The following is a 16886-nucleotide window of genomic DNA, read 5'->3' on the forward strand; positions in this document are numbered from 1 at the left end:
CCGTGGCCACGGGTGCCTGGCTGGGCTGGCACCCTGGCAGGGCTCGTGGCAGCTCCTCGCCCCGCGGTGGGGCCAGCCCAGCTCCCCAGGAGCTGAGTGGGAATTTTCACTGTCCAGACCTGGAAGGAAAATGCTGTGCAAGGGCCAGGGAAGGACCTTGTCCCCGGTCACACTCTCCGGCTGCTGGCACGAGCAAACGGATGTGGGCGCGAGCCCTGCCAGGGTGAGCTCCCTCGCAGGAGGAGCGTGCTAATTAGGTGGCTGTCATTAGCACTGGGTCCTCGGGGACGGCAGGCAGCAATTTGCTCAGCTCATCGCTGGGCTGTGCAATAGCGCGGAGGCTTTGCCAAGGCCAGCAGAGCTGCCGGTCCCGGGTCCCCGCTGGTGGGTGCTGGGTGTCCCCGAGGGAGCAGAGAAATCCTCTCACTTGCCTTAATTTGGCTATTTATGACTACTCCTCTGAAAATCGCAGTGGGAAGGGATGATGTGTTGTCCGCTGATTAATCAGGTGCCTGCTACCCCTCTGTTGTGCCCAGAGGCATTTTGGGGGGCTGCGGATGGTGGGGAGCCCGGCTGGCGGTGCTGGAGCGGCAACCACGGTGACTCATAGGTGATGCAGGGGAGAAGTAAGGCTGAGCCTGCGGGCGCCGCTGGCAGCTCCCGGTTCCCCTCACGCAGCCCCGCTCCACGCCAGTGCAGAGGGAATGAAATGTTCCTCCTCCGTCTTCCAAAGGGAGAAAGTGTCCAGGAAGATAATTTGGAAAGTTTGTTTGACACTTGAGCACGCTTTCATCTTTGGAAAAATCTTGGTGACCCTCCAAGGCAGCACTGCCTGTTTCCCGGCACGGCCAGCGCCCCGGGGCACGTGCCCATGGCACCACCCCAGGGGCCGTTTTCGGGATGCCCGGGGCTCCAGAGGGAATAGTGTGGTCCCGCCAGGGCCGCAGGTCAGCCAGGGATGCTGGCACAAAGGATGCTGGCACAGGGATGCAGGCACCAGGGATGCGGGCACCAGGGATGCTCCTGGCCGAGGCAGCAAAGCAAAAATGAAATGGCTGGAGCTGGCTGGCAGCGGGGGGAAGGAGACAGCAAGGGGCAGCGGGATGGAGGGAGCCGCTGGACGAAGGCAGGGTTTTCTCCCCAGGTGAGATGAGCTTCCCGCAGCTGGGAGGGCTGGAACAGCCGGCGGGAGGGATGAGCAGGGCCCTCGTGCATCCCAGGCGATGAATATGGGTTTGATCAGGGGAGGGTTTGAGCGGATGGTAGTGGATAAGGAAGAAAAATATTTGGCATTCCTCTCCCATCATAACAAGCCCAGATGCTTGGACGGTGGCAGCCCACTTCCCACAGGAATGGAAAGTCACAGCCGCTCCCCGCGCCAGCTCGGCAGAGGCCCTTTCCCCCGTGCTTATGAAATGCCGGCTCCACCTAACGCGGCTCTCTGCGGGCATCCTGCGGCACAGCTGCATCTGTCACCTGGGTCCCCGGCGGTGGCACTGCCCGTGACCCCCATTCCGGGGGAGGCAGAGCTCGGAGCTCAGCAGATGCGCAGGGAAACCCGCTGGGAAAGGCCAAACTGCAGATTTAGTGCCCGGGCAGGAGCCTGGTGTGGCCGGGCGCTCCTGCCCTCGCCGGCATATTGGGAACACCTGGACAAGCACAGCCCCACAAGGGAGGAGAGCTCCGGCAAGGCCGGTGCCTCAGGGAGCCGTAATGGGAAGCAGCTCCTGCTTGGCCGGAGCTGGTGGGAGCAGCTGGGCTCTGCGCAGCGGGAGGCAGCTCCAGCCTGCCCGGCAGCCCCTCTCGCCTCCTCCCGCACCGGCACACAGAGCGGTGAGGCCCCTCAGTGCCGGGATGCCGTCGGCTCTCCCAGGCAGGGAGGATGGCGTGAAGGTGGCTGACTTCAGCGCTGGCGTCAGCCAAGCGCACGGAGCAGCTTATGGCACACTCGCGGCACGCTTGTTCTCCTCCTCCTCCTCCTGCCACGCTCCAGCTGGTCCTGGGTCTGTGCCGCCCGCCGGTCCCGCTGCTCTTGGGGGGATGCGGCACCCCGAGAGGTTTGAGATTTGCCTTAAATCAAATCCTTCATCCCGGAGAGAGCACTAGAGCTCCCGCTCCCCTCCTGCCAGTGCGGCTCCTCCGGCTCCACTCCGGACCCGGTCGCCGGTGCAGCTGCGCAGCCTCCGAGCGCTCTGGCTGCCAAAACAGAAGCAAATCCCAAAGACGGAACTGGTGTTGAGCAGCACCGAAGGCCGAGGGGCAGTGGGAGGAGGAGAGGGAGCCGGGAGGAGGAAAGGAAAGGCGAGCGGCGAGGTGGGAGGGAAGGTTTGGTGTTGAAACCAAATTCCTGGTCTGTGCCAGCGAAGCAGATTTCCAGTGTTTATTTTATCTCTTTAGTTGAGCCCCTTTGAGGCAGAATATATTAAATGGCTTGACTTTATATAATGGAAATAATTGAAACAATACTCCTGCTACCCAGCCACAGTTTGTCGTGATTTCAGCCAAGAGTGGCCAGCCTCCTCTAGGTGGTGGGGACAGCCGCTGCCGTCGGCGCTTGTTCACTGGTTATTGTTGACACATGTCAGCATTGCCTTCCAATTTCCGTACAGCTGTCAGAGTGGGAAAAACACCACGGTGGCTCGCGCGGGACGGGCTTGGCGCCGGCCGGCACCAACGGGCTCGCTGCCGGGCTGCAGGAAGGGCATCGCCCCGGCCCTGGGGCTCGTCTGTCGTAACGGGGCTGGTGGTTACGGCTGAGCCGGGATCTCTCGGGGAGAGGTGGCGTTTGGGCAGCGCTCACAGGTAGCTGGGAGACAGGGACGGTGGAACAGGGCGAGCCCTGGGAGGAGGGAGGATGCGCTCCCTCGCTGCGTGAAGCATCACGCTTAGACCTCGGTGTTCACTGGAGAATGTCAAAGAAGGAGATGGACGTGAAGGGTGGGGGTTGTTGAAGGTTTTATTCAACTCCTCCCCAGCAACGGGTGGGTGTCGGGGCAGGGTCTCTGCAGAAAGCCCCCCCCAGCCCCAGCATCCCTGCGGACAAGGGCTCGCACCGAGCGCCGTCCTTGCAGCCGGCATCAATCTCCAGCCCGCATGTGCTTCTGAAACTCTGCCATCTCTACTTGTCTGCTGAGGACCAGCTGAGCTGGACGGACAAAACAAGAGCAAACACGTTGGTGAGAAGTCCCCCACGTTGAACCTGGCCGTAAACCCAATTTGCTGCTCCGCAGCACCACGGGTGTCCCGGGGAGAGCTGACGGGAGGTGAAACCAAAAGCAAAAGGCAGAGGAGGTCTTCAGGGAACCAAAACATGGCATAAAAATTGCTCAGAAATCTCTTTCTGGCATTGCAGCAATTCCCCCCCAGCTGTGCGCGGTGGGGGCTCGGGGAAGCTTTCTCTGAGAAAAGGTGGGGAGATGGGCTGCACGGTGCAGGGTAGGGGACCTGGGGCTTGGAGCAGCGGGACTGGGCTTTCGGAGAGCCTGGAAACCTCAAATTGCAGCATTTCTGCAGATTATTTTGCTGCCAGGGAGCCAGGATTCCCCAGGGGAGACGGGTGCTGCCTCCATGCCCACCATGCCCTCGCTCTGGGCACAGCCGGCACTGCTCTCCCGGCAAAGCCAAAGCATCGGCGACCATGGAGCATCCTCCTCTCCACCAGGCACGGCTATCAGCTGCCTCTGGCTTTCCTAGCAGTGAAAATCATGTGTTTGTTACTGGAAGGGAGCAAGCCAGTGGTATTTTAGTAGCTGGCCCTCTTCTATTCTCCTAAGAATCATTTACGCCAAATTCCAATTGAATTTCTTTTAATATTTGAGCTATTTAAGGCAACTATTGAGAAAGACAGATGGAAGCATCAGTCAGATGGATGTTCCTGGATCCACGTGAGACAGTACTCAGAAGTCCCGTCCTTCTTCAAATAATTTTAATGTGACTACATGGTTCCCTCTTGCGCAGAATTCCCCAGGAGGGTAAATCCTCTGACTCCAGTGGATGACTCTCACCAGCTGGAATTCAGCAGAATACAAAGGCTTTGGGCAGGCTCCTGGTCCTGGATGGGGAAATTCCCCCTGGCAGCTGCAGAGCCCCGGGAGGGCTGCAGAGGCAGCCGCCGTGCTCGTGGCTCCGGCACCCACGACCATCGCTCATCCTCACGGAGCCGGCCCCGCACGTGTCCCGCTGCAGCCGCAGCTCCGGGCGCACGTGCCGCTGGCGAGGGGACGCAGTGCAGAGGCTGGTGGTGCCCCTGGGCAGCCGGGGGCAAGTGGGGTGCCCCTCGGGGTGGCCACAGGGAAGGCAAATGGTGGGTGTGCGGCGGTGCCTGCACCCCAGCACGTGCCAGGGCTGAGAGTCTGGTGTCGGTGTTAGCATTGCCCGGCTGCCTGGCTGGGACTCAGCTGCCGAAGGCTGTGATGGCATGTCTCCATGCCGGAGCTTAGTTTTAAGTCAGTTTGCTTAAAACCCAACCTCCCTGTGTCAGCAGTGGTCACTGCCGCGGGTCCTGCTGCCTGCAGCTGAAATTGGAACCTTAACAGCAAATCCGACCCTCGCGGACTTGCTGGCAGCAGGATGCGATTTGTACCGTGACTGAATCAACGGCTCCTCCGCTCCTGCCTGCCCTGGCCAAAACTGCTCATGCTTTGGACAGTAAGCCAGAGGGAAACAGCATGTCCTAAGGGCTGTCTATGAGTTAGTCCTTTGATCAGCCCTGCGGCACTGGCACAGGGATGTGAAACACCCGGGCGAACCGCCCCAGGCACAGAAAGCCGCTGAGCCACAGGGGCGAGAGCCGCCGTGCCCCCGGCTACGCTCGGGGTCCGGGTAAGGCTTGATTTCACACAGCCGAGTGAAGAAGCGACCAGCACCTGCTCCGCCATCGTGGTAAAAGCAGCCCCAGCCCTTGGCCTCATCATCGTCAGCAGAGCCGCTCTGCGCGTCCCCGGCGCATCCTGCCTGGTCCACGGGAACCAGGGCTTTGGGTCTCCCATGGGGACACGGGTCCCTCCTCGCCCTCACAGCCTCGGGCTCCATCCTCACCCTGCTGACATCCCAGCTCCTGGCCCTGGTCCCTGTGTCCGCCGGGCACTGCCTCCCATCCTCTCCCTCCTGCACAGCCTGAGGACATGGCACAGCCGGGGACAGCCCAGACCGCGGGCTCTGGCCCCGCAGTGGCTGCCAGTGCCCCAGGGACGTGGGGACGCAAGCCCGTCACCGCTGAGAGGCCAGTGGCCGTGTGGCACGGTGACTTATAAAGGCTTTTCTCAGAATTAATAGCAGGAGGGACACAAACTAATATTTCTGAAGTGAAAATAGAGTGATAATTGTATTTAGCCAACATTCAGGAAAATTATTACCACCTGGCAGCCCCGTTTGCAGCTGATGTCGAAGAGCACCATAAACCAACGTGAATTTTGGAGAACACCCTGAAAAAAAAATAGAAAGAAAGAGCAGAAATTGTGAAGGGCTGACCTTTGTGTTAACAAAACCCCAAGGGTCAGGAGCTGTCCCAGGACGCTGGACGGAGCCGGTCCCCGGGGTCTGTTTGCCATTAGGAGAGAGTTTTACTAAGGCAGAGGAGTGCCAGAGGATGTGGTCCCCACAGGTCGCTTCCTCCATTGCAGGCAAAGCCATGGAGAAAAATGTTCCCCTCTCATTTTTCTTTTTTTTTTTTTCAGCCTTTTATATCCTGTTTATGCCACTAACAAATTCAATTTTCAGGAGCTGGAATAAAGACAAAGTCTGAGCTGTTTAAAACGCTGTTGGGTTGCGGGCAGCTCCCCTCTCGAAGCGCGCAGAGGAGGTTTAGCTTCGCCATCATCCCGAAAAGCGCCGAACCGCAGGAGCAGGAGGAAAAGGGGGTTAGGGTGGGCGAGAGGAGCTGAAGCATGGCCAGGGAGGGTGCCAGCAGGGCCGAGACTGCCCTGACACTCACGCTGGTCCCCGAGCATCCGCACTGCTGCGGCTGGAGGAGGGATGCAGGGGCACTGTCCCCAGCCCCTTCCCAGAGCCCACGGCCGGGCACAGAGCCGCTGCAGCGGGCTCCGGCTCATGGAAAGAATTCTTCACTTGGGAATTTGAGCAAAAAAGATTAAATGAAGGAAAAATGTGTGCAGAAAAAGTACATTTCCAAATATCCCCAGCCTCCTCCCCCCCCGCATGCACTCCGGGCTCTCTCGGTGTGCCATCTCTTCTCTCCATGGCATTTGGGGTATTGACGGCTCCCCACCTGGGGGGACAGCTCTGTCCCAGCTCAGAGGGGACCGTGGCAGGGAGGGACGCCATGACCCAGCGCCCTCATCTCACTGCTCCATCCGTCCCTGGTCTTCCCTGGCTGTTTGTCCAACAGCGCAGACCCGGCCACCCATGGCGGTGGTGAAGCTCCAGCACCTTCCCGCAGGCAGAGGGGTCCTCCTGCCGTGCCCCCGTGCCCCCTGCCCTGGCCCGGGGGTGCGCTGGGATGCGGAGGGGGAACCTGGTCCCAAGGGACCTGATGCTGCTCCGAGCAGGCACAGCCCCTCAGGGACGAGGACTAAACTCGTGTCACCTCTTTGCAGGAGGAGGGATGCTTCTATGCTGGGCCATGCCCAGGGCCCTGCTTTGGCTCGGCTTTCTCAGACCTCCCCAAGAACGGGGGTCCCATGCGGGCGGCAGCAGTGCTCCCCGCGGGTGGGGGTCTCTGGGCTCCCGGGCCAGGAGCCCGGCCACGCCGCGGGAGCTCGGCTGGTTCCAGTCATCGGCGTTGGGGGAAAATGCCATAATATTACGATGAAAGAGTGATGTGTGGTACGGCCTCACCCGGGTGCAAAATACCTCCTCCCGTGGGGAAAGGGGATAATTAGAGCTAACTGATGTTTTCGGCTCTTTAACAATGCTGGTTTGCTAATTAGAGCCCCCCCTGGAAGACCACACAGCAAACCCTCAGCTCCCAGCAGATGCCCACCGCACCTCCCGCCTCTCCCGAAGCCTCTCCCAGCCAGCCCGGCCGGAGCGGGGCCAGCAGCCGCTGCGTGAGCAGCATCTGCTCTGGCTCCCCTGATCCCAGTTTCAGCGGAGACATGGGGACAGCCATCCATCCCCACGTGGGGACGAGCCTCGACTCATGCCGCTGACGGCAGGGCTGGGTGCACCCAGGTTTGCAGCGGGTTTGGGGCGTGCAGAGTCCGTGGCCATCCCAACAGCATCGCCTTGAGTTCCAGACTCTCCCAAACAACTGGAGAGCACTGAGACCACAAGCAAATAAGATTTGATTTGGGTTTTTTTCTTTTACATATTTTTTTCCTGAAAAAACAAAGAGAAGAGGAGAACTCGGATTTCCCATTCATGTGAAAGGAATTTGCTAGCACGCGGCGGGGAGAGCAATGCTGGGGGTCTCTTGGCCTGGAGGAGCCACCACCCTGTATCTCCGGTGACAAAGAGGGGCCGAGAGGTGCCTGGCAGGGGCGGCTCCATGCCCGGACACCTGCAAAGGTGCATGGGACAGGGAGACCGAGCCATGGCAAAGGCTCCAGCTCCCTAAACCAGGATGCTGGGAAGGGGCAGGACAGCACGGCCGAGCCGGCGCTCGAGTCCCAGCACTGCCAGGGTCCAAATGCCTCGGCAAAGAGGCAGCAGCTTTCAGCCAAGGCTTCGGGAAGGAATTTCAGAAAGTTCTTGGTGTGGCCTCTCTTTTTGTAGAATAGATCAAGAGCTGGGCTCTGCTCCGCTCAGCAATCCTCTCCCTTCATTGCCAAGCTCCCGAGCGGGGCCAGAGGAGCGGAGCTGAGCAGAGCTGAGCGGAGCGGAGCGGAGCGGAGCTGAGCTGAGGCGGCCTCGGCACCCTGAGGCTGGGGAGAGGGTCTGCACAGGCAGAGGGATGTGGTGGTCAGAGGGACCGTCATGTCAGGACTTGCATTCCTGCATCCCCACATCCCTACATCTCCGCATCCCCACATCCTTGCAGCCCAAACTCCCTGCTTCCCTGCATCCCCACATCCTCACATCCCTCCCTCCCTGCATCGCTGCATCCCCACATCCCTGCTTCCCTGCATCCCTGCCTCCCCGCAGCCCCGGAAGGCTGTGCTGTTCCCAGCTTATTCAACCACCCTCGGTCATTCCTCCCAGTTGGACGATGCTGCCGGTTCTCCGGTAGCATCCTACTGCACGGGACAACTTTGCCATGTGCACCCCTGGCATCTTCTCGCTCTTGATAGAAGCTCACTGAATTCTTCCTTGTCCTTGTTATTAATGGAGAAATCCTGTCACATAATTATTTTCCACATCAGCCGCCCATTTGCTCCCACAGAGCTGGGAGGAGCCCAGCCGCTCCCTCCCCTCTGCCGCGCTGTGCCGGAGAGGCACGAACCAGCCACTCCCGCCGACCCCGGCGCGGGGGGCAGAACGGCTGCGCCGAGACCGAGGCCCCTCGCCCGGGGACAGGCACCCCGGCACTGCAGGGGACTGGAGAATATGGAAGGGGAATCTTTGTCCCCAGTCCCTCAAGCCCGGGGATGCTGCTGCCCTGTTTTGGGGTTTCCCGCTGCCTCCAGCCCCCGTCCCCCGTGCCGCCAAGCCCCCAGAGCCCCTCGGAAACACCGAGCGGTCCTGCAATTAGACCAAGACCTCCTTTTCTCCTGCCCCTGGCCGGCAGCAGTGCTCCCGCTGTGGCTCTCACCCAGACCTTCGCCGGACACCAGCACAGCCCCAGCACCCTCCCGGCCAGCACCGCAGCCGGGGCACCTTCCTCCTGCCCCTGGCCGAGCCGCGCGCCCCATGGGCAGGCTGTGGAGGGGAAGCCATGCCGGAGAGAGGCAGGAGGCGGCATGCTGGGGGTGCGGTGCCGGGCGGTACGATGGACCTGGGTGCAAAAGCCCCCAGGGGAGCGGCGGCAGGAGGCCAGTGCCATCCCGGTCCCCATCCCCATCCCCGGAGCGGGGCCTTCCTGCGCGTCCGGGGGGCGAGGGCGGCTGCCGGGTGGAGCGGAGCAGCAGCGTCAGTACACGGCCAGTTCCCAATTTGCACCAGCCTGGAACAATGACGATGACAGTGGTAGAAATAAAAAGATGAAAAATGTGTCTGCGATTTTAATGAGCTGGAAACACCCCCAGCGCAGGGGACGGAGGGCTGGGAGGGCAGCTCCCGGCCGGCCATCGCTGCGATGCCGCATGCCCCGGCAGCGAAAGGGGTCCCTAATGCTTCCAAGATGTGGAGCCCTTCACGGGGGGCAGCTTGGCTTTCTGCAGCAGTCACAGCTCGGGGGAATAATTGGGAAGATTATCGCATTGGAAATTGTTCGCAGGGGAGGACGCGGGCTTGCATGTCTGCACCAAACAATTGCTCTGGGCTGGAAATGCAGGCGGAGGGGCGGCGGAGCCCCATGGCCTCGTGCGAGGAATCCCTGCCTCGATCCGGCACCGGGAGCAAAGGAAAGGGAAAGGCCGAGTTGTGCGACTGGTGGGAACAGCCTCGGCAGACGGCCTCGCGAGGCGGCAGGTCCCGCTCCGGCACCGGCTTCGGGGCAGCCGGCCGAGTGTCTCCCAGCCCCGGTTCCTGGCGCACGGCAGGGCCAGGATGGAGGGGGAGCAGGAGGGGGGCATCTGTGCCGGACTGTCCCCGGCACCTGCAATAACAGAGGCGGCAGCGGCTGGTCCCAGGGCCAGCCCGCGGCTGGTCACCTTCTGGGGCTCTTTGCCTTTCCTCCCTGGGACTTTGTCCTACTTTTTTTATTTAAAATTTTTCATAGTCTTTTAAACACTGCAAAATTTAATACAAAGGAAATTAAAAAACCCAGAGGAACTATTCTCAAAATAATTTCACAATCCGCACATATCCCTCAGCAAATTTAATTTGTAGGAAATAAAGAACAAAATATGACAATAAAGGGCTTCTAAACAAATCCTAATGCTTTACATGTGTAAGTGCAAATGCCGCGCCTGTGTGCAGGCACCCGGCGGAGGTGGGTGGTGCGGGGGCCGGGGCCGCGGCTCCACCACCCCCAGCCCGGCCGGCTGGCGCTGCCGGGGGTCTCTGCTCCCCCGGGGGTGGCTTGCAGGAGCCGGGGGGGTTTTGCTGCCCCAAGCATCACGTCAAACCATGGCCCGCGGCTGAGCGCGTCCTCCTCCTGTCCCGGCAGCTCTGGCTCCAGCAGCGATGCTGAGAGCGTGTCCTGCTTCCGCAGCCTGGATCCTGCCCGCTTTGGGGCAGTTTCCTACCAGTTAACCGGGAAACCTTCGAAGGATCCGGATCAGTCCTGCCAGGGTGTCAGCCCCACTGGAGGATGCTCCGGGCACGCAGGGTGACCTGAGGCCCTCCTGCCTCGCAGCGGTGCCCAGGGCATGGCCTCCCGGGGGCCACCCAGCACCCTGGGGTCTCGGCAGCGTGGGGGCATGAGGGCTCGCTGCAGCCCCCGTCCTCACCGCTCCCCCACACGCACCCGACATTGTCCGGCCCTGCAAAAGCATCTCCTTCCCCATATGTTCTTTGTCCAGCTTGTGGCCCTGCCTCTCCTCTTTGTTTTTTTCCCCTTCTTTTAATAAACCTGGCACCTGGAGGAGAATTTTCCATTTAAACACCAGCCTCACATTTTAGTGACTTTTATTCTGTGCTTTAATTAGCGAACTGGAAAAAATGTCAATTGTTACCTACCATGGGCACACGTGTACTGCAGGCTGCAATGGCAGGAGGTGCTCCCGCGGCGCTGCACGCACAGTCCTTGTGTCCTTGGGGAGGGTGAACGCCGGTGGCACAGGCTGCAACGCCACCCTGCCCTCAACCCAGATGACAAAACCCACCCTGCCACGGGATTTTGCCGTCTCCGTCCCCTCCCCAACGGTGCTCGGGGTCTCTGGGCTGCCAGTGCCACTGGCAGGTCGCTGCTCTCCAGGTGCCCCATCGGGCTCTTTCCCGGCTGCATCCATGATGCTGCGGTGTCGGCGGCCTCGTAGCGAGCACCAGAGCGGGGCCGGAACACGGCGCAGACCCATTTTGGGGTGTAGGAGGGGGCTGTGCATGGCAGGGCCGGTCGACGCAGGTCCTGGGGCTCAGGCTGGCTCCCTGCACCCAGAGATGTGGTCCTCCCGACTCTGTCCTGTGCTGACGGTCATGGGGCAGAGTCGCCCTGACCCTTTGCTAGTGGGGTAATAGGGGATATTTGGGGTTTTGCACCCAAATTGCTGTTGCTCTGCTGCACCCGCACATGGGCACTGCTCCAGGGGGATCTGGGTGCTCTCCCTTGCCCAGACCCCCCATCCCAAACAGCTAACCTCGCTGGCTCACCACGGCCCAGCCCAGCCCACCATGACCGGACCCCCCGCTCCCCCCCTGCCATCCCCAGCCCCACCGGGCAGCGTGTCGGGCCGGTTTCATTGGGGAATATTCGCCACCAGCTCCTCAGAAGAAAGGCGAGCGCTTACCCAACAGCGCTGCGCCGGGAAGCTGATACTCCCTGAGAACATTGCTTCATACCATCCGTGCGTGCCTGGGATGGGGAGAAACGCCGGGGAGCTGCAAACGACATCCAAAAATGAATGTACTGTCTGCAGCAGCGCCGGGGCAGCAGCCCGGGGGAAGCGACCGCCATGTGTCATGGAAGGAACTGCGAAGGAAAGGGTATTGTGAGGATAGCGGGAGCTGCACCGCAGGAGTCGGCTGTGCCATCCCTGCGGCTCTGCGGACTTCACGCAGCCTCTGAAGTGCTCCGGGACGAGCTCGGGATGAGACCAGCTCTTCCTCTGCATACGGTGCCTCCTCCTCGCCCCGGCGGAGGGAAGGTGCTGCCGGCCCCGGGATGCTGCGGTGGGGTGCGGACCCCGGGGCAGCATCTGCACGCCCCGCCTTTGATGCTTTCCGCAGCTGACGTGGCCTTGGGCATCTCCCGCCGTACCCCGAGCAGGGAGCAGTTTTGTATCCCAGCTTTGCCGCCTGGCCCCGGGCAGCGAGCGGAGGCAGAGCCCGCGCAGGCAGCGCAGACAGGCAGCTCGTGGGCAGGGCGCTGCCCGTCTGGGTGCTGGGGCGGCCCAGCAGCCAGCTGGTCCCCGCTTTGATGTGGAGTCCCTCCGGCTCCGCACAATGCAACCCGGCTCAGCCTGCAGACTGGGGCGGGAGTGAAGCAAGGGTGATTGATGGTCTTGTTTTGTTCCTCCAAGGCTGTCCTGGGCCGTTCCGATTCACATCCGAGGTCCCCTGAGAGCAAGGGGGGACGGCAGTGTCCACCCGGGCTGCAGGGATGGGGCTGGTGGGGTGCAGGCTCTGGCTGGGGGCAGCGAGGCGGGGGACCAGGGTTGCTGCTGCCCTCCGGGCCGCTGGCTCAGGTGGTTCGAGCACTCTGTGCCTCAGTTTCCCCATCACCACTGACCCTTAGGAAGGTGTTGGTGTCTCTGGGTGACACACGTCCTGTGAAACCGTCCCCTTTACTCTCAGGCCTGTTGGGCATCCCCTGAATTAAGGCAGGCAAAGGGAGCACAGGAGCCCCGCCGAGGGTAAAGCTCATTAGGACTCGAGCGTGTTGACCTCCAAAAAATTGAGTTTAGCTCCATCCAGTTGATGAGTCATGACTGTGTTTGTGCATCGTGCTCCCTGCAAGCAAGGTTTCCACCGCAGAGCTAACAGACTTTTCTGGGAAGCACTGGGGCTCTGGGCTTCCTAATTATTTTCAAGCCCTATTGGCAGCCTCCCTCCGATGGGGATTATGCCTGCTCGAAGCACAGTGCTCAAGCATGTTCGGACTCCTGAAAGCGCTAATTGACTTTACGTTTGGCCCTGCTGCTGAGAGCCTGCTCTCTCGCAGCCCCGGTCCCTCCTCCTGCTACTGCAGCGAGCCCGCCTGCATGTGGTTTAAATTTCTTCCCCGGAGAAAAACCCCCTTTCTCCTGCCTCGGTGTCATCTTTCCCTGGAATTGAATTTGGGGGAAATGAAAAGGAGGCTAAATTTTCATGGAGTGACTACCTCTCCTCTCAAGGCAATGATGGGAGCCCCGTGAAAGCGAGGGGTGAAGCCTGTTCCAGGAGCCAGCGATGCCCTGTCCCACCTTATGTCCCTTGGCACGGCGATTTCGGTCACCTTCAGGTGACTCCTTACGTGGCAGTAAGCCCCATGCAGTTGAGCAGAGCATGGAGGCAGCTGCCCCGGCGCCGCTGGCTCTCCCTGCTCTGCTCTGCAGCCCTTCCTTCCCTCCAGCTGTGTGCTGGGGAAGCGCTGCCTGCACAGAGCAGCGCGGGCAGCCCGGTAGGAAACACGGCGTTACCGTCCTCCGGCACCCGTCCCCGCTCGCCCCGGGCGAGGTGATGCGCGTGGGCTTTCCCATCTACAGGAAAGGAGCAACAGCGAGCTGACCCTGAGGGAAGGACGATGGTCTCAAACAGCAGCAGCCCGCAACACCTGAACACCAGCCAGGGATTATCCACGGCCCCTCTCTGCCTTCTCCTGCTGGGCCCTGGGTCACAGCCGGTGCACGCGGCACGGCACAGCGGTGAGCCAGTTGCCCCGGCCATGCCGGCTGCTGTTCCCAGCACGGAGGGCTCACGGGCTGCCAGCGGGGCGGGCGATTGGGAAATCTGTTTCCTCTTCCGCTCCTTACGACACCGCAGTGGGCGCATCCACCGGGAGCAGTGAGGCAGCGGGAAAGTATGAAGGTCAGGGGAGGCTGTGGTTTGTGTGACGGAGGTGACCCCGGCTGATGCATCCCTCTACCTGCTCCGAGCACCACTGCCCTGCCGGGGCGGCTCCAGCCACCGCCTCCCCTGGGACATCACCCCTGGCCCCACTCCTGCGAGGAGCAGCTCTCCACAAGATGCGCGGCCACACGGATCCTGTTCCCGGGTAAAAGAGGGAGGAAAACGACCACGTGCCGCTTCCCCTGCATTTCCAGGGGCAGGAGGGTTGGTGCAAGAGCTGGGCACGAATCCTCACAAACACGTGCAAGGCGTCCAGCGCGCTGGCTGGTCCGGGGGCTTCGCTCGGCTCTCGCAGCATCGCTCCCGCTCCCGCCGTTGCTCCGGCAGCTCACAAAGAGGACGACGGCACCGGCGTGCCCAGCAGCCAATGTGATGAACTTGCCTTGCAGCACTAATAAGCCGGCTCTGCAATCCTCATCACCTCGTTAATGACTTGGCCACTGCAACGCAGCCGGGGCTGTGCTGTCTGCTACCTCCCACATAGCTTGCAGGCCCCTAACTCGCACTAGGGGAGCCGCTTTCATGTGGCTAGTGTTTTTCATCATCAACGAGCCACAGAGTGAGCGAGATGCTGGAGCAGAAGAAGAAGCCGATGGGGAGCCGGGCGGCGCGGGCCAGCATGGCGAGGCACCCGTGGGCTCTGGGAAGGCAGCTTTGATGTAGCGGCAGCCAGCCCCAGGGCCGTGGGCTCAGGTACGGCAGGGTCCCGGCTCCGAGGAGGGTCCTGTGGTGAGGGGATGGATGGAGGCATCCTGCTTTACCCCATCCCATGCCAACGGAGGGGCTGCTTGGGCCAGGGGGGTCTTGGCACCAAAAGTCGCCCCTCATGTGTGGTCTGAGGCAGCTGGCATGACATGGGGAAGGGAAAATAAATTAAGGATGAACACGGAGGTGACGCCACAGGAGGACAAGTCGACGGCTGGACGGGAGCGCACGGTGATGGGTGCAAGGGTGGACAGCAGACGGTGGGTGAACAGGGATGGCAGCAAGTTGGATGGAAAACCGAAAGCTTGGAAAGCACTCGGCATAGCTTGTGTGCAATTCCTGCTGCCTCTCACCCCACCGAGGCACCGTCGGCTCCCGCGGTTGCCGATCCCAAACACCCACACACTCCTGCACCTGCAGCGGGTCCGCAGGCAGGCAGGCAAAGCCCGTTAGCAGCGCTGGGATACAGGATTTAGGATCATGTTTCTGGAGGAAGGCCCACGATTTCAAATTCTGCCTCAGGAGGGGGGATTCAAACGAAGCTACCGGTACCCCCCTCACCCACCCAGGGACGGGCTGTGCCGGGAAAGTGAAATGTGGATGCCGTCAAAGCCTGCAACCGCGGCTGCTGCCTGCCGGGAGCGAGCCGTGGGGCGGAAACGCTGCCTGCTGCTGTGAATCACAAGCCCAGCGCTGGAAAAGCTCCGGCTGAGGCATTTCCTGCTGTTCTCATCACATCCCTATCCGATGCCTCCCTTGCGAAGCTCCGGTGCTGAAATCCCAGCCCTGTGGAAAATCAGCGGTAGCTTTCCTGCCGAGTCCGGCATGGCCAGTGCAGCTCACTTGGCTTTCAAGCTGCGGCCGTCTTCCGTGGAGCCGGGACTGGCGGGGGGAATAGCAGGAGGCGCGGCGGCTCCCCGGCCAGCGCGGCAATGATTCGTGCGAAGGGGCAGCTCCAAGCCACGGGTGCTGCCGGGCAGGCAGGCCTGACGGTCTGCGGTCAATTGTTCAGCCTCAGTGACTTCTTGAGGGGGAAATGGAAAGAGCGAACAGTGCGAGTTAATTAATTGACGCATAATGAAGTCAAGATGAGCGTCCCCAAGGAGCTGGAGCTTGGATTGGGAAAGCAGCAGATGATGGCGTTCCCCAGCATGGGGCTGCTTGATCCCGAGCCGCAGCCTCCCATCAGCCCACTGAGGACACAGGCTCTGGCTCAGGGTCGGGAAAAAATGCCCGAGTACCTTTCAGTGGCAGCTTCAACAGAATTAGGTGTTACAGACACTGTGGCCCAGAGAAAGGAGCTGTGGAAGGAATGAAATAACCCCGCCGATGGCTGTTCTGTGCTTCGGTCCCTTTGGTCCCGGGCAAAAGGCAGCATGTGCAGACCCGTCTGCAGGCTCTAAAGCCTTCCTCACAACTCTGAGGAAGAGCCAGGAGCAGGGAAGGAGGGCAGGGGCAGGGAAGGAGGGAAGGAGGGCAGGGGCAGGGAAGGAGGGAAGGAGGGCAGGGGCAGGGGCAGGATCAGGGAAGGAGGGCAGGGGCAGGGAAGGAGGGCTGGGGGAGGGAAGGAGGGCTGGGGCAGGATCAGGGGCAGGGAAGGAGGGCTGGGGCAGGGAAGGAGGGCAGGGAAGGAAGGCTGGGGCAGGATCAGGGGCAGGGAAGGAGGGCAGGGGCAGGATCAGGGGCAGGGAAGGAGGGCAGGGGCAGGATCAGGGGCAGGGAAGGAGGGCAGGGGCAGGGAAGGAAGGCAGGGGCAGGGAAGGAAGGCAGGGGCAGGGAAGGAGGGCAGGGAAGGAAGGCAGGGGCAGGGAAGGAGGGCTGGGAAGGAAGGCAGGGGCAGGATCAGGGAAGGAGGGCAGGGGCAGGGAAGGAGGGCTGGGGGAGGGAAGGAGGGCTGGGGCAGGATCAGGATCAGGGAAGGAGGGCTGGGGCAGGGAAGGAGGGCAGGGAAGGAAGGCAGGGGCAAGGAAGGAGGGCTGGGAAGGAAGGCAGGGGCAGGATCAGGGGCAGGGAAGGAGGGCAGGATCAGGGACAGGGAAGGAGGGCAGGATCAGGGACAGGGAAGGAGGGCAGGATCAGGGGCGGGGAAGGAGGGCAGGATCAGGATCAGGGAAGGAGGGCAGGGGCAGGATCAGGGGCAGGGAAGGAGGGCAGGGAAGGAAGGCAGGGGCAGGATCAGGGGCAGGGAAGGAGGGCAGGATCAGGGGCGGGGAAGGAGGGCAGGATCAGGATCAGGGAAGGAGGGCTGGGGCAGGGAAGGAGGGCAGGGAAGGAAGGCAGGGGCAAGGAAGGAGGGCTGGGAAGGAAGGCAGGGGCAGGACCAGGGGCAGGGAAGGAGGGCAGGATCAGGGACAGGGAAGGAGGGCAGGATCAGGGACAGGGAAGGAGGGCAGGATCAGGGGCGGGGAAGGAGGGCAGGATCAGGGGCGGGGAAGGAGGGCAGGATCAGGGACAGGGAAGGAGGGCAGGATCAGGGGCGGGGAAGGAGGGCAGGATCAGGGGCGGGGAAGGAGGGCTGGGGCAGACCCCAGCCC

The sequence above is a fragment of the Gavia stellata genome, chromosome 20, assembly GCF_030936135.1.
Source record: "Gavia stellata isolate bGavSte3 chromosome 20, bGavSte3.hap2, whole genome shotgun sequence".
Taxonomy (NCBI): domain Eukaryota; kingdom Metazoa; phylum Chordata; class Aves; order Gaviiformes; family Gaviidae; genus Gavia; species Gavia stellata.